This window comes from Macaca nemestrina, chromosome 16, assembly GCF_043159975.1.
Source record: "Macaca nemestrina isolate mMacNem1 chromosome 16, mMacNem.hap1, whole genome shotgun sequence".
Classification (NCBI taxonomy): Eukaryota; Metazoa; Chordata; class Mammalia; order Primates; family Cercopithecidae; genus Macaca; species Macaca nemestrina.
Window position 1 is genome coordinate 79,433,970 of NC_092140.1, and position 24,151 is coordinate 79,458,120.

The window sequence follows — 24,151 nt, forward strand, 5'->3', positions numbered from 1 at the left end:
ATATTTTCCATTTCATAAGACAGTATGTTTTCTTCAAAGCAGCTTCCGTAGTCTGAAGTTTTCTTACCCGTTTCCTTGTTTGCCATCTGTCTTCCTCGCTAGACAGAAAGTTCCATGAGAACAGGGGCTTTTCTTGACTGATTGCTGCTCTGTTAAATTACCAATATCTGAAATAGTGACTAGTCCATAGCTAGTAACAATGGAGTTACGAGTGAACAGTTCCCAGTGTCTGGATCTTTCCCTTTCCAATAGCTAGGGCTCCTCCATCTCTTCCCATAGGTTCAGTCCTACCTGAGTCTCTACAACCCAGAAGGGATTTGTGGCCATTAGCTTGGATTTACCTTTGCTTCTCATCCAACTCTGACTGCGAGCCCCAGTCCTGACAAGATGCCCTTGCTTCACATTTGAGATCCTGTTCCATTTTGTTTCACTGTTCTGGTAACTGGCTCTTTTCCTTTCCTGGGTCTTCCTCATATGTTAAGTGCATCTTTATAATGCACTGTCTTAGCAAATGAGAGTTATAAGCCATTGAAAAAAGTTACTTTTACAAAATATATTCTTATTTGTTTCATAGCTTAGCTCCCGCTCGTGAGAACATACAATGTTTGGTTTTCTATTCGAGAGTTACTTCACTTAGAATAATGGTCTCTAACTCCATTCAGGTTGCTGTGAATGCCAATAGTCCATTAGTTTTTATGTCTGAGTAATTGTTCCATGGTTATGTGTGTGTGTGTGTGTGTATATATACACATTTTCTTTATCCACTTGTTGATTGATGTGCATTCAAACTGTTTTTTTTTTCTGTTTTTTATTTTATTATACTTTTAGTTCAGGGTTATATGTGCAGAACATTCAGGTTTGTTACATAGGTATACATGTGCCATGTTGGTTTGCTGCACCCATCATCTACATTAGGTATTTCTCCTAATGTTACCCCTCCCCTAGCCCTATACCCCCCAATAGGCCTTGGTGTGTGATGTTCCCCTCCCTCTGTCCATGCGTTCTCATTGTTCAACTCCCAATTATGAGTAAGAACATGCAGTATTTGGTTTTCTGTTCCTGTGTTAGTTTGCTGAGAATGGTTTCCAGCTTCTACCATGTCCCTGCAAAGGACATGAACTCATCCTTTTTTATGGCTGTATGGTACTCCATGGTGTACATGTGCCACATTTTCTTTCTTTCTTTTTTTTTTTTTTATTATACTTCAAGTTCTAGGGTACATGTGCACAACGTGCAGGTTTGTTACATATGTATACTTGTGCCATGTTGGTGTGCTGCACCCATTAACTCGTCATTTACATTAGGTATATCTCCTAATGCTATACCTCCCCCCACCCCTCCCCACAATAGCACCCAGTGTGTGATGATCCCCTTCCTGTGTCCAAGTGATCTCATTGTTCAGTTCCCACCTATAAGTGAGAACATGCAGTGTTTGGTTTTCTGTTCTTGCAATAGTTTGCTGAGAATGATGGTTTCCAGCTGCATCCATGTCCCTACAAAGGACACAAACCCATCCTTTTTTATGGCTGCATAGTATTCCATGCTGTATATGTGCCACATTTTCTTAATCCAGTCTGTCACTGATGGACATTTGGGTTGATTCCAAGTCTTTGCTATTGTGAATACTGCTGCAATAAACATACGTGTGCATGGGTCTTTATAGCAGCATGACTTATAACCCTTTGGGTATATTCCCAGTAATGGGATGGTTGGGTCAAATGGTATTTCTAGTTCTAGATCCTTGAGGAATCGCCACACTGTTTTCCACAATGGTTGAACTAGTTTACAGTCCCACCAACAGTGTAAAAGTGTTCCTATTTCCCCACATCCTCTCCAGCACCTGTTGTTTCCTTACTTTTTAATGATTGCCATTCTAACTGGTGTGAGATGGTATCTCATTGTGGTTTTGATTTGCATTTCTCTGATGGCAAGTGATGATGAGCATTTTTTCCTGTGTCTGCTGGCTGTATGAATGTCTTCTTTTGAGAAGTGTCTGTTCATATCCTCTGCCCACTTTTTGTGGCGTTGTTTGTTTTTTTTCTTGTAAATTTGATTGAGTTCTTTATAGGTTCTGGATATTAGACCTTTGTCAGATGAGTAGATAGCAAAAATTTTCTCTCATTCTGTAGGTTGCCTGTTCACTCTGATGGTAGTTTCTTTTGCTATGCAGAAGCTCTTTAGGTTAATTAGATCCCATTTGTCAAATTTTGGCTTTTGTTGCTGTTGCTTTTGGTGTTTTTGACATGAAGTCCTTGCCCATGCCTATGTCCTGAATGGTATTACCTAGGTTTTCTTCTAGGGTTTTTATGGTATTAGGTCTAACATTTAAGTCTCTAATCCATCTTGAATTAATTTTCGTATAAGGAGTAAGGAAAGGATCCAGTTTCAGCTTTCTACTTATGGCTAGCCAATTTTCCCAGCACCATTTATTAAATAGGGAATCCTTTCCCCATTTCTTGTTTCTCTCAGGTTTGTCAAAGATCAGATGGCTGTAGATGTGTGGTATTATTTCTGAGGACTCTGTTCTGTTCCATTGGTCTATATCTCTGTTTTGGTACCAGTACCATGCTGTTTTGGTTACTGTAGCCTTGTAGTATAGTTTGAAGTCAGGTAGCGTGATGCCTCCAGCTTTGTTCTTTTGACTTAGGATTGTCTTGGCAATGCGGGATCTTTTTTGGTTCCATATGAACTTTAAAGCAGTTTTTTCCAATTCTGTGAAGAAAGTCATTGGTAGCTTGATGGGGATGGCATTGAATCTATAAATTACCTTGGGCAGTATGGCCATTTTCACGATATTGATTCTTCCTATCCATGAGCATGGAATGTTCTTCCATTTGTTTGTGTCCTCTTTTATTTCACTGAGCAGTGGTTTGTAGTTCTCCTTGAAGAGGTCCTTTACATCCCTTGTAAGTTGGCTTCCTAGGTATTCTACTCTCTTTGAAGCTATTGTGAATGGGAGTTCATTTATGGTTTGGCTGTCTGTTTCTCTGTTACTGGTGTATAAGAATGCTTGTGATTTTTGCACATTGATTTTGTATCCTGAGACTTTGCTGAAGTTGCTTATCAGATTAAGGAGATTTTGGGCTGAGATGATGGGGTTTTCTAAGTATACAATCATGTCATCTGCAAACAGGGACAACTTGACTTCTACTTTTCCTAACTGAATACCCTTTATTTCTTTCTCTTGCCTGATTGCCTTAGCCAGAACTTCCAACACTATGTTGAATAGGAGTGGTGAGAGAGGACATCCCTGTATTGTGCCAGTTTTCAAAGGGAATTTTTCCAGTTTTTGCCCATTCAGTATGATATTGGCTGTGGGTTTGTCATAAATAGCTGTTATTATTTTGAGGTACGTTCCATCAATACCGAATTTATTGAGAGTTTTTAGCATGAAGGGCTGTTGAATTTTGTCAAAGGCCTTTTCTGCATCTATTGAGATAATCATGTGATTTTTGTCTTTGGTTCTGTTTATATGCTGGATTACATTTATTGATTTGTGTATGTTGAACCAACCTTGCATCCCAGGGATGAAGCCCACTTGGTCATGGTGGATATGCTTTTTGATGTGCTGCTGGATTTGGTTTGCCAGTATGTTATTGAGGATTTTTGCATCGATGTTCATCAGGGATATTGGTCTAAAATTCTCTTTTTTTGTTGTATCTCTGTCAGGCTTTGGTATCAGAATGATGTTGGCCTCATAAAATGAGTTAGGGAGGATTCCCTCTTTTTCTATTGATTGGAATAGTTTCAGAAGGAATGGTACCAACTGCTCCTTATACCTCTGGTAGATTTCGGCTGGAATCCGTCTGGTCCTGGACTTTTTTTGGTTGGTAGGCTATTATTGCCTCAATTTCAGAGCCTGCTATTGGTCTATTCAGGGATTCAACTTCTTCCTGGTTTAGTCTTGGGAGAGTGTAAGTGTACAGGAAATTATCTATTTCTTCTAGGTTTTCTAGTTTATTTGCATAGAGGTGTTTATAGTATTTTCTGATCGTCATTTGTATTTCTGCGGGGTCGGTGGTGATATCCCGTTTATCATTTTTTATTGCATCTATTTGATTCTTCTCTCTTTTCTTCTTTATTAGTCTTGCTAGCGGTCTTTCCATTTTGTTGATCTTTTCAAAAAACCAACTCCTGGATTCATTGATTTTTTGGAGGGTTTTTTTGTGTCTCTATCTCTTTCAGTTCTGCTATGCTCTTAGTTATTTCTTGCCTTCTGCTAGCTTTTTAATGTGTTTGCTCTTGCTTCTCTAGTTCTTTTAATTGTGATATTAGGGTGTCAATTTTAGATCTTTCCTGCTTTCTCTTGTGGGCATTTAGTGCTATAAATTTCCCTCTACACAGTGTTTTAAATGTGTCCCAGAGATTCTGGTATGTTGTATCTTTGTTTTCACTGGTTTCAAAGAACATGAGATAGGGTGGTTTGCATCTGCAGAAATTTCTGCTGCTGTTTTTTTTTGTTGTTGTTTAGCTATGCCCTGTCCCCAGAGGAGGAGTCTACAGAGGCAGGCCAGCCTCCTTGAGCTGTGGTGGGCTCCACCCAATTCGAACTTCCCAGTGGCTTTGTTTACCTACTTAAGCCTCAGCAATGGCAGGCGCCCCTCCCCCAGCCTTGCTGCCACCTTGCAGTTAGATCTCAGACTGCTGTGCTAGCAGTGAGGGAGGCTCAGTGGGCATGGGACCCTCTGGACCAGGTGTGGGATATAATATCCTGGTGTGCCGTTTTCTAAGACCCTTGGTAAAGCACAGTATTAGGGTGGGAGTTAGCCGATTTTCCAGGTGTTGTGTGTCTCAATTTCCTTTGGCTAGGAAAAGGAATTCCCTTGCCTCTTCCGCTTCCCAGGTGAGGCGATGCCTCGCCCTGCTTCAACTCTCGTTGGTCGGCTGTACCTGCGGACCAGCACCAACTGTCTGATGTGCCCCAGTGAGATGAACCCAGTACCTCAGTTGAAATTGCAAAAATCACCCATCTTCTGTGATTTTTGGGAGCTGAGGCTGGAGCTGTTCCTATTCTGCCATCTTGGGCACGCCCCCTGCCGCATTTTCTTTATGCATTCTATCATTGATGGGCATTTGGGTTGGTTCCAAGTCTTTGCTATTGTAAATAGTGCTGCAATACAATTGTCACACTTCTTCCACAATGGTTGAACTAATTTTCACTCCCGCCAACAGTGTAAAAGTGTTCCTATTTCTCTACATCCTCTCCAGCATCTGTTGTTTCCTGACTTTTTAATGATGATCATTGTAGTTGGTGTGAGATGGTACCTCATTGTAGTTTTGATTTGCATTTCTCTAATGACCAGTGATGATGAGCTTTTTTCCATATGTGTGTTGGCTACACACATGTCTTCTTTTGAGAAGTGTCTGTTCATATCCTTCGCTCACTTTTTGATGAGGTGGTTTGTTTTTTTCTTGTAAACTTGTTTAAGTTCCTTGTAGATTCTGGATGTTAGCCCTTTTCACATGGATAAATAGCAAAAATTTTCTCCCATTCTGTAGGTTGTTTGGTCACTCTGATGATAGTTTCTTTTGCTGTGCAGAAGTTCTTTAGTTTATTTGGATTTCATTTGTCAATTTTGGCTTTTGTTTTTGTTGCTTTTGGTGTTTTGCTCATGAAGTCTTTGCCCATGCCTATGTCCTGAATCATATTGCCTAGGTTTTCTTCCAGAGTTTTATGGTTTTAGGTCTTATGTTTAAGTCTTCAATCCATCTTGAGTTAATTTTTGTATAAGGTGTAAGGAAGGGGTCCAGTTTCTGTTTTCTGCACAGGGATAGCCAGTTCTCCCAACACTAGTTATTAAATAAGGAATCATTTCCTCATTTCTTGTTTTTGTCAGGTTTGTCAAAGATTAGATAGTTGTAGATGTGTGGTGTTATTTCTGAGGCCTCTGTTCTGTTCCATTGGTCTATATATCTGTTTTTGTACGAGTACCCTGCTGTTTTGGTTACTGTAGCCTTGTAGTATAGTTTGAAGTCAGGTAGCGAGATGCTTCCAGTTTTGTTCTTTTTGCTTAGGATTGTCTTGGTTATACAGGCTCTTTTTTTGATTCCATATGAAATGTAAGTAGTTTTTTTCTAGTTCTGAGAAGAAAGTCTATGGTAGATTGATGGGGATAGCATTCAATCTATAAATTACTTTGGAAGTATGGCGATTTTCATGATATTGATTCTTCCTATCCATGAGCATAGAATGTTTTTCCATTTATTTGTGTCCTCTCTGATTTCCTTGAGCAGGGGTTTGTAGTTTTCCCTGAAGAGTTTCTTCACATCCCTTGTAAATTGTATTCCTAGGTATTCTATTCTCTTTGAAGCTATTGTAAATGGGAGTTCACTCATTATTTGGCTCTTTCTTTGTCTGTTATTTGTGTGTAGGAATGCTTGTTTTCTTCTAGGGTTTTTATGGTATTAGGTCTAACATTTAAGTCTCTAATCCATCTTGAATTAATTTTCGTATAAGGAGTAAGGAAAGGATCCAGTTTCAGCTTTCTACTTATGGCTAGCCAATTTTCCCAGCACCATTTATTAAATAGGGAATCCTTTCCCCATTTCTCGTTTCTCTCAGGTTTGTCAAAGATCAGATGGCTGTAGATGTGTGGTATTATTTCTGAGAACTCTGTTCTGTTCCATTGGTCTATATCTCTGTTTTGGTACCAGTACCATGCTGTTTTGGTTACTGTAGCCTTGTAGTATAGTTTGAAGTCAGGTAGCGTGATGCCTCCAGCTTTGTTCTTTTGACTTAGGATTGTCTTGGCAATGCGGGCTCTTTTTTGGTTCCATATGAACTTTAAAGCAGTTTTTTCCAATTCTGTGAAGAAAGTCATTGGTAGCTTGATGGGGATGGCATTGAATCTATAAATTACCTTGGGCAGTATGGCCATTTTCACGATATTGATTCTTCCTATCCATGAGCATGGTATGTTCTTCCATTTGTTTGTGTCCTCTTTTATTTCACTGAGCAGTGGTTTGTAGTTCTCCTTGAAGAGGTCCTTTACATATCTTGTAAGCTGGATTCCTAGGTATTCTATTCTCTTTGAAGCTATTGTGAATGGGAGTTCATTCCTGATTTGGCTCTCTGTTTGTCTGTTACTGGTGTATAAGAATGCTTGTGATTTTTGCACATTAATTTTGTATCCTGAGACTTTGCTGAAGTTGCTTATCAGCTTAAGGAGATTTTGGGCTGAGACAATGGGGTTTTCTAAATATACAATCATGTCATCTGCAAACAGGGACAACTTGACTTCTTCTTTTCCTAACTGAATACTCTCTATTTCTTTCTCTTGCCTGATTGCCCTAGTAAGGACATAGGCATGGGCAAAGACTTCATGTCTAAAACACCAGAAGCAACAGCAGCAAAAGCCAAAATTGACAAATGGGATCTAATTAAACTAAAGAGCTTCTGCACAGCAAAAGAAACTACCATCAGAGTGAACAGGCAACCTACAGAATGGGAGAACATTTTTGCAATCTACTCATCTGACAGAGGGCTAATATCCAGAACCTACAAAGAACTCCAACAAATTTACAAGAAAAAGACAAACAACCCCATCAAAAAGTGGGAAAAGGATATGAACAGACATTTCTCAAAAGAAGACATTCATATAGCCAACAGACACATGAAAAAATGCTCATCATCGCTGGCCATCAGAGAAATGCAAATCAAAACCACAATGAGATACCATCTCGCACCGGTTAGAATGGCAATCATTAAAAAGTCAGGAAACAACAGGTGCTGGAGAGGATGCAGAGAAATAGGAACACTTTTACACTGTTGGTGGGATTGTAAACTAGTTCAACCATTATGGAAAACAATATGGCGATTCCTCAAGGATCTAGAACTAGAAGTACCATATGACCCAGCCATCCCATTACTGAGTATATACCCAAAGGATTATAAATCATGCTGCTATAAAGACCCATGCACACGTATGTTTATTGCAGCAGTATTCACAATAGCAAAGACTTGGAATCAACCCGTATGTCCATCAGTGGCAGACTGGATTAAGAAAATGTGGCACATATACACCATGGAATACTATGCAGCCATAAAAAAAGGATGAGTTTGTGTCCTCTGTAGGGACATGGATGCAGCTGGAAACCATCATTCTTAGCAAACTATCACAAGAACAGAAAACCAAACACTGCATGTTCTCACTCATAGGTGGGAACTGAACAATGAGATCACTTGGACTTGGGTAGGGGAACATCACACACCGGGGCTTATCATGGGGAGGGGGGAGGGGGGAGGGATTGCACTGGGAGTTATACCTGATATAAATGACGAGTTGATGGGTGCTGATGAGTTAATGGGTGCAGCACGCCAACATGGCACAAGTATACATATGTAACAAACCTGCACGTTGTGCACAGGTACCCTAGAACTTAAAGTATAATTAAAAAAAAAAAAAAAAAAAGAAAATAAGAACTTCAGCTACCTACCACTGTTTCCCAATATAGAAAATGTGTAGTTCATGTTTCCTTGGTTTAGTTGTGGTTTATGTTTTAACTTATTACATGCTATTAAAAGTCATCAGATCATACATGTACACAGTGGGTTTATAATTTACTATTGTATCAAATTCCAAAATGTAGATAACAGATTTTTTAAAATAAAAAATAGGGAATGATTTAATGAGGAAAAAAAAGGAATGCTTGTGATTTTTGCACATTGATTTTGTATCCTGAGACTTTGCTGAAGTTGCTTATCAGCTTAAGGAGATTTTGGGCTGTGATGATGGGGTTTTCTAAATAGACAATCATGTCATCTGTGAACAGAGACAATTTGACTTCCTCTCTTCCTGTTAGAATATCCTTTATTTCTGTCTCTTGCCTGATTTTCCTGGCCAGGTTTTCAAGGACATGTTTCCAGCTTTTGACCATTGAGTATGATATTGGCTATGGGCTTGTCATAAATAGCTCTTATTATTTTGAGATACTCAATACCTAGTTTATTGAGAGTTTTTATCATGAAGGGTTGTTAAATTTTATTGAAGGCCTTTTCTGCATCTGTTGAGATAATCATGTGTTTTTTGTCATTGGTTCTGTTTATGTGATGGATTACATTTATTGATTTGCATATGTCAAACCAGCCTTGCATCCCAGGGATGAAGCTGACTTGATTGTGGTGGATAAGCTAATGCTGAAAGATTTCATCTCCACCAGCCCTGCCTTATAAGAGCTCCTGAAGGAAGCACTAAGTATGGAAAGGAAAAATCTGTACCAGCCACTGTAGAAACACACCAAATTATAAATACTATCAACACTATGAGGAAACTGCATTAACTAATGGGCAAAATAACCAGCTAGTATCATAATGACAGAATAAAATTCACACGTAACAATATTAACCTTAAGTGTAAATGGGTTAAACGTCCCAATTAAAAGACACAGACTGGCAAATTGGATTAAGAGTCAGGACCCATTGGTGTGCTGTATTCAGGAGACCCATCTCACATGCCAAGACACATGTAGGCTTGAAATAAAGCGACAGAGGAATATTTACCAAGCAAATGGAAAGAAAAAAAAAAAAAAAGCAGAGGTTGCAATCCTAGTGTCTGATAAAACAGACTTTAACAAAGATAAAAAAAAGACAAGGGCATTACATAATGGTAAAGGGATCAATGCAACAAGAAGAGCTAACTATCCTAAATATATATGCCTCCTATAGAAGAGCACCCAGATTCAGAAAGTAAGTTCTTAGAGACCTACAAAGAGACTTAGACTCCCACACAATAATAGTGGGAGACTTTAACACCCCACTACCAATATTAGATCAGTAAGACAGAAAATTAACAAGAGTATTTAGGACTTGAATTCAGTTCTGGACCAAGCAGACCTAATAGACATCTACAGAACTCTCCACCTCAAATCAACACAATGTACATTCTTCTCAGCACCACATTGCACTTATTCTAAAATTGACCACATAGTTGGAAGTAAAGCACTCCTCAGCAAATGTAGAGGAATGGACATCATAACAGTCTCTCAGACCACAGTACAATCAAATTAGAACTCAGGTTTAAGAAACTCACTCAAAACTGCACAATTGCATGGAAATGGAACAACCTGCTTCTGAATAACTACTGGATAAATAACGAAATTAAGGCACATATAAATAAGTTGTTTGAAACCAATGAGAACAAAGACACAACATACCAGAATCTCTGGGACACAGCTAAAGCAGTGTTTAGAGGGAAATTTATAGCACTAACTGCCTATAAGAGAAAGCAGGAAAGATCTAAATTTGACACCTTAACATCACAATTAAAATAACTAGACAAGCAAGAACAAACAAATTCAAAAGCTAGCAGAAAATAAGAAATAACTAAGATCCGAGCAGAACTGAAGGACATAGAGACAATAAACCTTTCAAAAAATCAATGAATCTAGGCTGGTTTTATATTTTTTCAATTATGAATTGTGCTACAATAAATATGCAGGTGCAAGTGTGTTTTTCATGTAATGACTCTCTTTCCTCTGGGTAGATACTTACTAGTGGGATTGCTGGATCAAATGGTAGCTCTACTTTTAGTTTTTTAAGGAGTCTTCATGTTTTCCGTGGTGACTCTACAAGTTTACACACCTACCAACTGTGTAAAAGTGTCCCCTTTCATCACATCCATGTCAATGTATGTTATGTTTCAATTTTTTAATTTTTGCCATTCTTGCATTTCTCTGATGACCAGTGATGATGAGCAATGTAGGCATATATGCTGTGATGTAGGCCTTTAATGCTGTGAGCTTTCCTCTTAGCCTCACTTTGCCATGTCTTAGAGATTTTGATGGGTTGTTTCACCATTATTGTTCAGTTCAAAGAATTTTTTAAATTTCCATCTTGATTTCATTATTGACCCGAAGATCATTCAGGAGAAGATTATTTAATTTCTGCATATTTGAGTTTTCAGAGTTCCTTTTGGAGTTGATTTTCAGTTTTATTACACTGTGGTCTGAGAGAGTATTTGATATAATTTCAATTTTCTTAAGTTTATTGAGACTTGCTTTGTGACCTGTCATATGATCTGTCTTGGAGAATGTTCCATTTGCTGATGAAAAGAATGTGTATTTTGCAGTTATTGGGTAGAATTTTTTGTAAATATCTGTTCATTTGTTGTTCTACAGTATAGTTCAAACCCATTGTTTCTTTGTTGACTTTTTGTGTTGATAACCTGTCTAGTGCTGTCAGTGGAGTATTGAAGTCCCCCACTATTATTGTTTTGCTGTCTGTCTCATTTATAAGTTGTAGTAGTAATTGTTTTATAAATTTGGGAGCTCCTGTGTTAGGCGTATACATATTTAGAATTGTGATATTTTCCTGCTGGACTAATCCTTTTATCATTATATAATGTCTCTCTTTGCTTTTTAAAACTGTTGTTGCTTTAAAGCCTCATTGGTCTGATATAAGAATAGCTACTCCAATAGCTATTTGGTTTCCATTTGCATGGAAGATCTTTTTCCACCCCTTTACCTTAAGTTTATATGAGTCCTTATGTGTTGGGTGGGTTGCTTGAAGATATCAGATAGTTGGTTGGTGGATTTTTATTCATTCTGTCATTCTGTATCTTTTAAGTGGATCATTTAGGACATTTACATTCAACATCAGTATTGAGATGTGAGGTACTGTTCTATTCATTGTGCTAGTTGTTGCCTGAATACCTTTTTTTCTCATTGTTTCATTGTTTTATAGGCTTTGTGAGATTTATGCTTTAAGCAAGTTCTATTTTGGTGTATTTCAAGGTTTTGTTTTGAGATTTCTTGTAGTCCTAGCTTGGTAATGGAGAATTCTCTCAGCATTTGCTTGTCTGAAAAAGACTTTATCTCTCCTTCATTTATGAAGCTTAGTTTCACTGGATACAAAATTCTTGGCTGATAATAATTTTTTTTTTTGGAGGCTAAAAATAGGACTCCAATCCCTTCTGCGAAATCTGCTGTTAATCTGATAGGTTTTCCTTTATAGATTACCTGATGTGTCTGTCTCACAGCTCTTAAGATTCTTCATCTTGACCTTACATAACCTGATGCCTATGTGCCTAGGTGATGATCTTTTTGCAATGAACTTCCAGGGTGTTCTTTGAGCTCCTTGTATTTGGATGTCTACATCTCTAGCAAGTCAAGGGAAATTTACCTTGATTATTCCATAAAATAAGTTTTCCAAACTTTTAGATTTCTCTTCTTCCTCAAGAGCACCAATTAGTCTTATGCTTGGTCATTTAACATAATCCCAAATTTCTTGTAGGCTTTGTTCATTAAAATTTTTTGTCTTTGTCAGATTGGGCTAATTCAAAAGCCTTATCTTTGAGCTCTGAAGTTATTTCTTCTACTTGTTCCAGTCTATTGTTGAAACTTTCCAGTGTATTTTCTATTTCTCTAAGTGTGTTTTTTAGTTCATGATGTTGTAATTGTCTTTTCTTTATGATATCTATTTCCCTGGAAACTTTTCCATCTATATCCTGTATTGTTTTTAAAATTTCATTAAGTTGTACTGCACTTTTCTCTGGTACCTCCTTGAGTAGCTTAATAATCAACTTTCTGAATTCTTTTTCTGTCAATCCAGAGATTTCTTCTTGGTTTGGATTTATTGTTGGAAAGCTAGTGTGATCTTTTGGGGTGTTACAGGTCCTTGTTTTGTCATATTACCAGAATGGCTTTTCTGGTTCCTTCTCATTTGTGTAGATTGTTTCAGTGGAAAGATAAGGAACTCAAAGGCTGCTGTCCAGACTCTTTTGCCCCACAGGGTGATCCCTTAATGGGGGCTCTCTCCCTTCACAAAGGGATGGGGTTTCCTGAGAGCCTCAGGAATCTGTAGATTTTAAAATATTATTATTGCTCTTCTGGGTCTAACTACCCAGCAGCCCACCTCTGGGCTGGTGCTAGGGAATGTCTGCAGAGTCCTGTGATGTTATATGTCTTCAGGCTGAGAGACCATGGTAATCAACCATGGTTACCAGCACCTCCTCTTGTGGAGATGGCAGGCATTGAAGTGGACTCTGGGAGTTCTTGGTTGTAGTTGTGTTTAGTGCACTGCCCGCACTGTTAGCTGCGGCTTTTGCACTCATATCTGCACTTCCCATTCACTCCTTGGATTCTGAGGAAAATTTGTTCTCAGTCGAAATTATTACAAAGTTCAGCTGGAAGCTTCCTTTATCCTGTGGCCCCTCCCCAGTTCTGTTAGCTGCCTTCCCCAAGGATTCCTGCAAGATACAGCCAGGGATGGCTTCCCTGGGTTTGAGCTGAGGACTGGAAGTGACTAAAGGGCTCTTTTTGCTGTTTCTTCTAATTTTATATTTCACTCAGCTCCTTAAATCCATTTCAGCTTTAGGTAAGGTTAAATCATTCTCCCATGATTGGGATTTTTAGGTTCCCCAGTAAGGATGTGTGTTTGGAGGTAGACTTCCCCCTCACACTTTGGGAACCCCCATTTTTTTGTCTGTCTAGGTTTGCAGCAGCAAGCTGCTTTTTTCTTTTCTTTTCTTTTCTTTTCTTTTCTTTTCTTTTCTTTTCTTTTCTTTTCTTTTTGAGACGGAGTCTCGCTCTGTCATCCAAGCTAGCATGGCATGCAGTGGTGCGAACTTGGCTCACTGCAATGTCTGTCTCCTGGGTTCAAGTGATTCTCCTGCCTCAGCCTCCTGAGTAGTTGGGATTACAGGCACCCACCACCATGCCAGGCTAATTTTTATATTTTTAGTAGAGACAGGGTTTCACCATCTTGGCCAGGGTCTCAAACTCCTCACCTCGTGATCAACCTGCCTTGGCCTCCCAAAGTGCCTGAATTACAGGTGTGAGCCACCACACCAGGCTCCAGCTGCTTTTTTCAAAGGGTCAGTTAATTCTTACGTTTTTCCTGGTATATTCCTACAGTGGTGCTTGGAAGAAAAGTTCATGATGTGAGTTTACACATGCCATTTTGTCTGTCCAAGTAGGAGCTCCACATTAGTCCTGTCTCCTATCTGCCATTTTCCTCCTGTATTTTATCCTTTTATGGTTTTAACTGAGCATTTTATGTATTTTCTCTTCTCAACATATCAGCTATATTTCTCCTTTTTAAAACGTTTTTTAATAGTTTCAGTAGATTTTAAAATACCCATTTATAACTAATACATATCACTTTTTTTTTTTTTTTTGGAGACATAGTTTCACTGTCACCCAGACTGGAGTGCAGTGGCACAATCTCAGATCACTGCAACCTCTGCTTCCCAGGTTCAAGCAATGCTCCTGTCTCAGCCACCTGAGTAGCTAGGATTACAGGCATGCACCACAATGCCCAGCTAATTTTTTTTGTATTTTTAGAAGAGACAGGGTTTCACCATGTTGGCCAGGCTGGTCTCAAATTTCTGACCTCAACTGACATGCCTGCCTTGGCCTCCCAAAGTGTTGGGATTACAGGTGCCACTTTTAAATAATACTATATAATTTCATGGTTAGTGTTAGTATTTTATAATAAATAATTTAAATTCCTCTCTCTTGTCTCTTGTGTCATTACTATTATCCATTTTACTTATATATGAGCAACAAATCTGTGGACAGCAAATTCCCTCAATTTTTGTTTGAGAAAGTCTTTATTTCCCTTTTACTTTTGAAGGCTAATTTTGAAGGGTACAGAATTCTATATTGCTGTTTTCTCTCAACATTTTCAATTTTTCAATTTTAAATATTTCACTTCACTCTCTTCTTACTTCCATGGTTTCTGAGGAGAAAGTCAGATGTAATTCTTGTCTTCACTTATTTGAGAAGTCAGATGTAATTCTTATCTTCTCTCCTCCATAGGTAAGGTCTTTTTTTCCTATGACTTCTTTCACACTTTTTGCCTATCTGATTTTCTGTAGTTTGGAAATGATATGCCCAGTTGTAGTTTTGTTTTGTTTTGGCATTTATGCTGCTTGGTAGTCTCTGAGCTTTCTGGACCTGGGGCTTGGTGTCTGAAATTAATTTGGGAAAATTTTCAGTCATTAATGTTTCAGGCATTTCTACTGTTCCTTTTCTCTCTTTCTTCTCCTTCTGATATTCCCAGTACACACATGTTACACCTTTTGTAGTTGTCCCACAGTCCTTGGAGTTTTTTTTTTTTCAGTCTTTGCTATCTTTACTTTTCTATTTTGGAGATTTCTCTTGAGATATCATCAAGCTCAGAGATTCTTTCCTTAGCCGTGTCCAATCTGCAAACTAGCCTAGCCTATCAAATGAATTCTTTATTTCTTTTACGATGTTTTTGATCTCTAGTATTTTCATTGGTTCTTACATAAGATTTTCATTTTTCTACTTCCATTGCCTGTCTGTTCTTACATGTTCTCTTGTTTATCCCTGAGAACTCTTAGCATATTCATTATAGTTGTTTTAAATTCCTGGTCTAGTAATTTCAACATCCCTGCTATGTCTAGTTCCGACACTTGCTCTGTCTGTCCAAATCATGGTTTTGACTGGCCATGGTGGCTCATATGTGGAATCCAAGCACTTTGAGAGACTGAGGCAGGAGGATAACTTGAGGCCGGGAGTTCAAGAGCAGTCTGGGCAACATAGTGAGGCCTCCCTCTCTGCAAAAAATAAAACATAAAAAATTAGTGGTGGCATAAACCCGTAGTCCCAGCTACTTACGAGGCTGAAGCGCTCAGACTTTGAGGTCACAGTGAGCTAAGACCCTATCTAAAAATAAATTAATTAATTTTGGGTTTTGCCTTTTAGTATGGATTGTATTTTTTTTTTTTTTTTTTTTTTGAGACAGTCTTTCTCTGTCACCAAGGCTGGAGTTCAGTGGCAGGATCCTGGCTCACTGCAACCTCCACCTCCTGGGTTCAAGTGATTCTCCTGGCTCAGCCTCCTGGGTAGCTGGGATTACAGGTGTCCACCACCACACCCAGCTAATTTTTGTATTTTAGTAGAAATGGGTTTTCACCGTGTTGGCCAGGCTGGTGTCGAACTCCTGACCTCAGGTGATCCATCCGCCTCGGCCTCCCAAAATGCTGGGATTGATTATAGGTGTGAACCACCGTGCCTGGCCTGCATTGTGATTTATTGATAATCAAATGTAAATGTACTGAGCAAAATAAACTGGTATAAGTAGTCATTCAGTAATGTGGTGGTGAGATGAGGGGACAAGGGAAGTGTTCTATAAGTCTATGATTAGGTCTCAGCCTTTTAGTAAGCCTGTACTTCTGTTCTGTGAACGTCACAAGTATTTTTCTATTTTTTCCCTTCCCTTAGGTGGGATAGGATGGCTAAAACTGACAGATATTTGTTCTGATATTTACAGTGAGAACCTAGTCAAGCTCCTGGAAATAAACCTCATAAAATTGTGGGGGCTTCCTATGACTGAGTCACCCTGTAGTTATTTTTAACTCTCAGAGTTGTCCAGCAATTTGTCATTTACGGTTCAGGCTTTCACACAGCAGCACTGGTTCTTGTGGCAGTTTCCACTTAGAAGTCTCTATTCTGGTAAGTTGCAACTCCCTGTATTCACCTGTTTCTCCAATATTGGGGGCAGTCTTTCTGTTTGATTATTTTCCCTGTGTCCTCACTTCTCTTATGGATTCTAGAACAGTTGTTGGTTTTTCAATTGGTTCAGCTTTTTACATGTTAAGATGGGGCAGTGACTTCCAGGCTCTTAGACGCAGAACTAGAAACTGGCTCTTCCCTTATTTTTAACAAAGATAATTAGGCCTCCAATTTTTAATTTTTATTTTTCCTTAGATTAACAAGTTGAACCTCTTTTCTCAGATTTTTAAGTCCTGAAATCAGCAACGCAGCAGAAACAAGAGGAGCCAGAGGAATTCTTTGAACACCAACTCCTGCAATTAAAGCAGAAAAAACACTTCCCACTCTGTTTGTGATCTATTCAGGGATTAGGCCATTTCTCATTTACTGCTGAGAGTTTCTATTATGTTACCAATTAATTGTTCTAGTTAAGAGAGAGAAAAAAATAAATCATCTGTTCTTTTACAGACAGGTAGCTTCTCTGCAACAATTTGTCTTTGTTTCCTAAAGATGCAGTCTTTTTAGTTACTACTCTATGTAAGAGACAGAAAATGTTGCCTGAGAGTCAGAAAGGTCCTTTTGACAATATGCTCATCTCTGGAACAGCAGGGTAGGGGTGAACTGGGGGACCTGAGGGACCTGGGCTTTGATATTTTTCAGAACTGGAGCCCCGTGACACTGGAAGCACATTTAATGATTTCCACCAAAGATGGATAAAAGCATCATGTTTGCCTGGTTTATATTCATCGAAAATTTAGACTCGAAAATTTTTCAGAAAATTGGCAATTACTTTTTGCTAATCAATCTATTCCAGCCCTAAGATATCTTCTCCCCTCCTTAGTCCACATGTTTTTGCCTGAGTCAAATCTCCAAATATTATGGGTGATTACAGAGAATAAAAAGATTCTGGAAAAAAGTTTAGATTTGGAACCAAATATTTGTCTACATATTGTCCCAAAGCTCAGAGTCACTTGTAGGACTAAATCCATTTTATTTGGCTCCAAGATCGAGTTTATATGAGGATTTCCAGATTAGCAATGAAGTAAACCTGAGCACTTAGAACCCATCCTGGTAAGACATATTTATGGGGATTGATCCATTTATAAAGCTGGCTTTTTAGGAAGTCTTTGATCCTGTTACTGCTTCTTAGGCTTGCAGATCAGGCTGTTCAATTTGTGTGAGAATAAAATTCTAGAAGTAAAGACATCTGGAATTAAATAAAATCTTTAAATTTTATTGAAATATTGACCTTGCTTCACCATCCGCCTACACCCCAAATAAAAGCAACACATGTTATAACTTTGGAGGTATCTTTATTTAGCCCAATGGAGTTGAAAGACTTTTTCTTTTAAAGCCCAGAGGCACCTTTTAGAATAATGTTTCTAATATTCTAGATTTCTACTGTGAGCCCTTCAATATAAATATCACCTCAACAAAGGTTCAATTTGCAGTTTGTATTTTAGGCTATGTGCCCAAAGCTAATCTAATTCTACCTAGCATGGAAAACATAGGGAAGCAAAATGTTTATGATCATTGACTTCATCTACTCTGATATAATTGATAGGACTTTAGTATAAAAAATTAATTTAATCATGTGATATAAGCACACGGTAAATAGATGAATGGGCTAATTTGATTATCCAGATTTTAATAAAGCACTTTGCTACTGTGCTTCATGAAGCCAACTTGGAAAATTAAGTTACATTAGCTCAGATGTGAACATTGTCACAAGGGCTCAATTTTTGTCAAATTCTCATAAAGAATAATGATGGTCATTAATGTATTAAAACCACAGGAAGACGCCCAGAGTAGTGCCTCAGGAAATGGGCATGAAACTGGCTTCAGATAATATTGCCATTAATAATATAAATATAGTGGAAGAGAGGCAGAAAGACAGTTTCTCAATGGGCTTGATAAAATGTCATTCTGCATAAATGAATCCTTCATTTTTATTTTAACCATACCTTAAACATATTGACCATCAGGCATAATCAGTAATCATCTAGAACACTCTTGGCCATTTTGAATACTCTTAAGTCCTTTTTGTGAAAGTAATTTCACATTTAAGTTAAAAATAAGTTGCATTAACCTTTTAAATTCGTTCCCTGCAGAACGTGTAAACCAGTTTATGTTAACTATTTTGCACCGTCACGTGTGAGATAGCACAACAGGATGAAAATAGCTTCTCCAAGATGTGAGAGAGAGCTGCCGCACTGCATTTTGAAGCATTGGCGAAGCACCTACATTCATGTTTAGGAGTCCTTTCTTGAGAAGATTAAGGATTGGAATCAGCCACTTTGAATATTTAGAAACTTTTTAAAGGAAAAGTGATCGGTATTAATATGTACAATCCTGGAGGCAGAGAGTGAACTAGATGATGACTAAAAATTATAAATAGACAAGGAGGTACTCTGTCCAGAGTTGGTTCCTTCCAGTGGGTTCTTGGTCTCGCTGTCTTCAAGAATGAAGCCACGGAGCCTCGTGGTGTTACAGTTCTTAAAGATGGTGTGTCCGGAGTTTGTTCCTTCAGATGTGTTCGGAGTTTCTTTCTTCTGGTGGGTTTGTGGTCTTGCTGACTTCAGGAGTGAAGCTGCAGACCTTGGAGGTGAGTGTTACAGCTCATAAAGGTGGCGTGTCTGGAGTTGTTCATTCCTCCCAGTGGGCTCGTGGTTTTGCTGGCTTCAGGAGTGAAGCTGCATACCTCCATGGTGAGTGTTACAGCTCATAAAGGTAGTGCGGACCCACAGAGTGAGCAGCAGCAATATTTATTGCGAAGAGTGAAAGAACAAAGCTTCCACAACGTGGAAGGGGACCCGAGCGGGTTGCTGCTGATGGCTCCAGTGGCCAGCTTTTAGTCCCTTATTTTTCACAGAGTACTGAATGGTGCATTTACAATCCTTTAGCTAGACAGAAAATTTCTCCAAATCCCCACCCCACCCAGAAGCCCAGCTGGCTTTACCTCTCAGTACATTCATGTTTGTGAAATAATCTAGGGACTGTGTATTGAGTTCAAGTTATTCTTTTAATCTGTCATTTTGGAGCCTAATATTTTTGAAATTAACTAGAAAGTGGCACCTGAAGAGCTCAGTTTTGTTTTTCCTCCTTTCTACACTAGTTAAAGCAGAGCCCGAACAGTATGTGTTGCTATTACCTGGCGGGTAACCTGTATGAACTATTTTTACTTGGCGATTTTTGCTCTTGTCATTTGTAAAGTATTTGATTTTAAAAATACTTTAAAAACCAGGTGCTCTCATTCAGCACTATGCTGGTTTCTGGGGCATAGGTGAGGCTGCATCTGTGTGTGGTTAGGTGAGATGCTGAGGAGGATGAGCTTACTGGTTCATCACTAGAAAGATGGGGACCCTTATCACTAAGATCTCAAGAAAGTGTTAGGTGAGCCTGGTTTATATTGGCTAGAGGTTTGAACCATGTCTATGTTGCAAGTTTTCTGTGACTCTCCAAAAGAGTGATCATGAAGATATCAACAGTATGGGCATTATGGCACACTAAATAATGGTCCCCTAAATACCCATTCCCTATTCCGCAGTCTGTATAAATGTTACCTTAGAGACTTTGCAGATGTGATTGAGGATCTTGAGTTGGTGAGATTATTATGGATTATCTGTGTGGGCCTTAAATGTCATTGTAAGAATCCTTATATGAGAGAGGCAGGGTGAGATTTGACTAGCAGCAGAGAAAAAGATGGGGTGGTGGCAAAAGCAGAGAATGCAGTGAAGTGCTTTGAGGATGGAAAAAAGGGGCCACAAGCTGAAGGTGAGACCTCACTAGAAGCCAAAAAAGAGGAAAAAAAAAAATCCTCCCCTCAGAACCTCCAGGGAAAAACAAGCCCTGCTGGCACCTTGATTTAAGCCCAGTGAGAAACACTGCAGACTTACGACTTCGAGAACGCCGAGAAAATAAATTTGTGTTGTTTTAAACCACTAACCTTCTGGTAATTTGTTACTGCAGCAGTAGAAAATGAATGCAGGCATTAGTCACAAGGAATGTCCCACCAGTGTTACTAAGGCACAAGTGTGAGGATCAATATTGTTACATGTAACACTAAGGACACAGTTGTAAACAGATTCGAAAACAAGATTCTGGGGAAGATAATACCATATACATGAACATAATGAAAGCTTCTAAGGTCTATCTAATATCAGGATTTGAAATGCATAAAGGAAATGATCAGAATGATCAGAATAAAGAGAATACACCAAAAAAAGTAACTTGGATTTGAGTAAAACCGTGTTACATCCGGAGTAAGACTATATTGGAAATCATGGCAAAGATCTTGGGCTGCTGGGACAAAACCCCTAAAACCTCAGCATATAAAAGATTTATAAAAAGTCTTCCAAGCAGATTGGTAGCTTCCTCTACTATCTAGTTGCCTGACCTCAGGTTAGCTTTCCTGGGTGCAGACAATCATTCTGTAAAACCTGCTATAGAACTGAACCTCTTAGATCTCAGTTAAGCTGAGTTTCATAAAAGGTGACAGGTCCTTGGGGCTGAGAGCAGGATTTCACTTTTTTTGCTTGGCTTTTTTTAGCACAGTTCACATGATTAGCATTAAAGAGGAGAACAAAGGATGAGAAGAGGTAAGATTCCCAGGCTAGGTCAAGCTCAGGACAACTTTTGGCCGCATGGTTCTGGGAATGGGTAGATTGTTTTCTTGCTGTTAGTTGGCTGAGGTGTATCAAACCTTGCAACGGCTCAATTTTATGGAATAAAAGATCACACAAGCCTAAGAGAATCAATAAAGTGCTGGCAATAGAATTTCTTCCAGTGAAACAGGCACATTGAATTTCTCAGGAAATGATTTCAATTCCTAGAGAAAACTGCATTCAGCTTCTTGGTTATTGTACAATTTATCTCAGGGGTTTTTCACTCTCTTTGGAGTAAAGTGTTTGCTTTCCAGAGAAAAGAGTAAACCATTAATTAAAACTGCTTCAAAGTAGTAAAATAGTACATCAAAGTAAACTGGTATGAAGTATGTAGACTCTCCTGATTAGAGTTGTCTCTAATAAAATGCATCTTGGAAAAAGGTAATGTATTTGCTAAGAAACTCAGCCAGATGAATAGAAAAAAATAGAAAACAGTATTTTCTGACTGTAGCAAAGATAATACATTATTTTACTCTGAGGATCCAGAGCAAGTAGGGTGCTAATGGCCATGTGAAACATTTTGACCTTTATCTATGGGAAAATAAAAAACTTTTGAGGGTTCTGTGTGGGGTGGGGGTGTAATATATCTAGGTTTGCGTTTTGAAAAGGTTGTTCTGGTGCCATGTGGAGAATGGATTGGAAAGGGGCAAAGGTAGATATGAGAAGCTAGTTAGGAGAATGCTGCAGTAGACCAGGCTAGAGATAATGGCATATTTGGGGCTTGGGGGACAAAAATGGAACCAGAAAAAGGAGAAAAAAAATCCACAGAGACTTGGGAAAGAATATGAAATAACTCATTTATGACTTGAATATGGAAGGAGGTATTAAAAACTCCTAAATTATCAATGCTTGGAGGAAAAAGGTTATATAGCTTTTAAAGATTTAGCATCCATTGATTTGATTGATTGATTAACAGGCTCTAGCTAAGCTCCCCAGACTGGAGTGCAGTGTTGGCGATCACAGCTCACTGCAGCCTCCATTGTCTGGGCTCAACAATCATCCCACCTCAGCTTCCCAAGTTAGCTGTGGCCACAGGTGCACACCACCATGCCTGGGTGGTTTTTTAAAAAAATTTTTTGTAGAGATGGGCTCTCCCTATGTTGCCTAGGATGGGCTTGAATTTCTGGGCTAGCATGATCCTCCCACCTTGGCCTCCCAAAAGTATTGGAATTACAGGAGTGAACCATCATGCCCAGCCCCTTTTCAATCGTTAAACTGTGTTTTAGATACAAATGTTCCCAACTGACATTTTGCAAAAATTATAAATTGCACTGATATGTGGAGATTTGGGGAAGAAATCTGTCCTGGGAAAGCTTACAAGTTAAAAATCAATATTGAAACATACTTTAATTTATTTACAAAACTTGGTATAAAATTTAGTTCTCTAAGATCATTGCCAATAGTCCACTTTATCTCCAACATTTAATTCCAGTTTAATGAAGGAATTAGATGATTTCTTCAGAGTTTTGAAATAAAAAATTATCCTGAATAAGAAAAGTTAGTTACTTTCTGGTATTTTAAAGTACCAGAATTTATAAAATACACTTTCCTTGAGATCTTCTTGGTCAAAGTTTCATAGTAGCATAAGTTCTAGTAAAGCTGATATGTCACAACTATTTTTGGAGTCCGTGCCACCTCTGATGTCTATTTCTGGTTGCCATGGCTATGAGAAGTGGGTGTCCCAGAAATAGGATGACCTACATTTTTGTTTACTCATGTTATCTTGACTCTACTTTTTAATAAACATCGCTGTTACTATAAAAAATATCTCAGTTTGGGCTGCTTGCAGTGGCTCAAGCCTGTAATCCTAGTCAGACCCTATCAGTGCTCCTCAAAGCTCAAGTCCATCAGTGCAGGGCCATACAACAAATACCCCTACTTAGAGGGTTAGGAATGGCTACTGCTACAGAAAACAGAATAGCAGGTTTATCTACTTCATTATCCCACTACCACACACTCTCAAAGGATTTCTCAGACAGTTTGCAAGAAATAGCAAAATCTATCCTTACTCTATGGTCCCAAATAGACTCTTTGGCAGCAGTGACTCTCCAAAACCACTGAGGCCTAGACCTCCTCACTGCTGAGAAAGGAGGACTTTGCACCTTCTTAGGGGAAGAGTGTTGTTTTTATACTAACCAGTCAGGGACAGTACGAGATGCCACCCAACATTTACAGGAAAAGGCTTCTGAAATCAGACACCTTTCAAACTCTTATACCAACCTCTGTAGTTGGGCAACAAGGCTTCTCCCCTTTCTAGGTCCTGTGACAGCCAACTTGCATTACTCACCTTAGAGCCCTGTGTTTTTAACCTCCTTGTCAAATTTGTTTCCTCCAGGATTGAGGCCATCAAGCTACAGAGGGTCTTATGAATGGAACCCCAAATGAGCTCAACTAACAACTTCCACCAAGGACCCCTGGACCAACCTACTGGTCCTTTGACTGGCCTAGAGAGTTCCCCTCTGGAGGACACTAACACTGCAGGGCCCCTTCTTTGCCCCTATCCAGCAGTAAGTAGCTAAAGCGGTCATCGCCCAATTCCCAACAGCAGTTGGGGTGTCCTGTTTAGAGGGGGGATTGAGAGGTGAAGCCAGTTGGACTTCCTGGGTTGAGTGGGGACTTGGAGAACTTTTCTGTCTAGCTAGAGGATTGTAAATGCAATCAGTGCTCTGTGCCTAGCTAAAGGATTGTAAATGCACCAATCAGCACTCTAAAAACACACCAATCAGCGCTCTGTGTCTAGCTAGAGGATTGTAAATGCACCAGTCAGCGCTCTGTAAAATGGACCAATCACCAGGACGTGGGCAGGGACAAATAAGGGAATAAAAGCTGACCACCTCAGCCAGCAGCAGTAGCCTGCTGGGGTCCTGCTGCACATTGTGGAAGCTATGTTCTTTCGCTCCTCACAATAAATCTTGCTGCTGCTTACTCTTTGGGTCCAAGCCACATTTAAGAGCTGTAACACTCACTGCAAAGGTCTGCAGCTTCATTCTTGAAGTCAGCAAGACCAAGAACCCACCGGAAGGAACCAA

At 39.1% G+C, this 24,151-nt stretch overlaps 1 long non-coding RNA gene across 4 annotated transcripts in view; it reads left to right on the forward strand.

The window, feature by feature from the left end:
* The window catches only part of LOC105490678 (uncharacterized), a 500,528-nt gene that overhangs the window by 161,161 nt on the left and 315,216 nt on the right, over positions 1-24,151 (forward strand). For 2 of the 4 annotated variants that reach the window (XR_011614803.1, XR_011614805.1), the window contains exon 2: positions 23,458-23,629. This is a non-coding gene — a long non-coding RNA (uncharacterized lncRNA). Of the gene's footprint in view, positions 1-16,339; positions 16,420-23,457; positions 23,630-24,151 lie in introns of those variants that run through there. The other 2 variants (XR_011614802.1, XR_011614804.1) reach the window with 1 other exon arrangement.